The sequence below is a fragment of the Mobula birostris genome, chromosome 31, assembly GCF_030028105.1.
Source record: "Mobula birostris isolate sMobBir1 chromosome 31, sMobBir1.hap1, whole genome shotgun sequence".
NCBI classification, from domain to species: domain Eukaryota; kingdom Metazoa; phylum Chordata; class Chondrichthyes; order Myliobatiformes; family Myliobatidae; genus Mobula; species Mobula birostris.
Window position 1 is genome coordinate 33420279 of NC_092400.1, and position 1568 is coordinate 33421846.

The following is a 1568-nucleotide window of genomic DNA, read 5'->3' on the forward strand; positions in this document are numbered from 1 at the left end:
TGGAGTAGCACTGCAATCTTGTTGTCCTCAACAATGACAATAAAGCTCTAATTAATGTCCTTAATATATCTCCTTCTACCACCACCTCTGGCATCATGTTCCATGCACTCACCACTTTCTGTAAAAAAAAATCTACCTCTGACAGCTCCCCTATACTTTCCTCCAATCACCGTAAAATGATGCCCCATGTATTAAGTAACTATTTCTTCCCTGGGAAGAAAGTTTCTGTCTGTCCATTCTATATGCACCCCTATCAAGTCACCTCTCATCATTCTTCGCTCCAGTGGGAATAGCCCAAGCTTGTTCAAACTATCCTCATTAGTCATGTTCTCTAATCTAGGTTACATTCTTGTAAATCTCCTCTGCAATCTCTCTAAAACTTCCACATCTTTCCTATAATGAAGGACTGAACAAACTTTTACAAGAGTGTCTTCCTCAGAAGAGGCAATGGTAACTAGAATGAGAGGAACAAAACATTATGGAGGGGGAAATAGCCATCTGCTTGGACCCAGAAACAGTCACAGGTGAAATAGCATTGGACCAAAGTCATTAAACCCTCAGAACTCTTCCATTTAGGTGTGATCCCAAGTGGGAAGGCATCATTCAAACAAAGAATGGCATGGAACAATGTCAGGAGGCATGCATTTATTTATAAATACAAGAGATTTTGTAAATGCTGGAAATCCAGGGCAACACACACAAAATGCTGGAGCAACTCAGCAGGTCAGGTAGCATCTACAGAAATGAATAAACAATGGACTTTTGTACTGAGCCCCTTCTTCAGGACTGGAAAGGAAGGGGGAAGATGACACAATATGAGGAGTTGCTCCTCCACTGAGAGTGGCCTCATTGTGGCAAATGAGGAGGCCATGTTGGAACAGGAATGGAGATAGGCATTAGAGTGATTGGCCATTGGGAAGTTCCACTTTGGGCAGTTGGAGCGGTGGTGCTCAACAAATCGGTCCCCCAATACTGTCGCAGCAATGTAGAGGAACAATGGATACAATCGAGAACCCCAACAGATTCACAGTTGAAGTGTTGCCTCACCTGGAGCCCATTTGTGTGGCTTTCAGGGATATATGCCAGGTGGTGATTAGTGAGGAATGACGTATGGACAAGGGAATCACAATGGCAGAGATCCTGTGGAAAGTGGAGAGTGGGAGTGAGGTAAAGATGTGTTCGATGGTAGGATCCTGTTGAAGATATTAAAGGTTGCAGGAAATTTTGTGTTCGATGTGGAGGCACATGGGCTGGACACAAGGAACTCTCAAACATGAGAAAATCTGCAGATGCTGGAAATCCAAAGTGCCACACACAAAATGCTGGAAGAACTCAGCAGGTCAGGCAGCATCTATGGAAAAGAGTGAACAGTCAATGTTTCAGGCCGAGACCCTTCTTCAGGGATATAGAATGGAATTGAACTATGTAGACCCAAGTTGAGTTGGGCAGGAGCAGGCAGAGACAACGGGGCCTACACGGGCAGTCAGGTTTGTGGATCTTGGGTAGGAGGAAGGTTGCATTAAACTGGAAAACAGTAAAGTTAACTTCTGTGTTTAAAAACATAATCA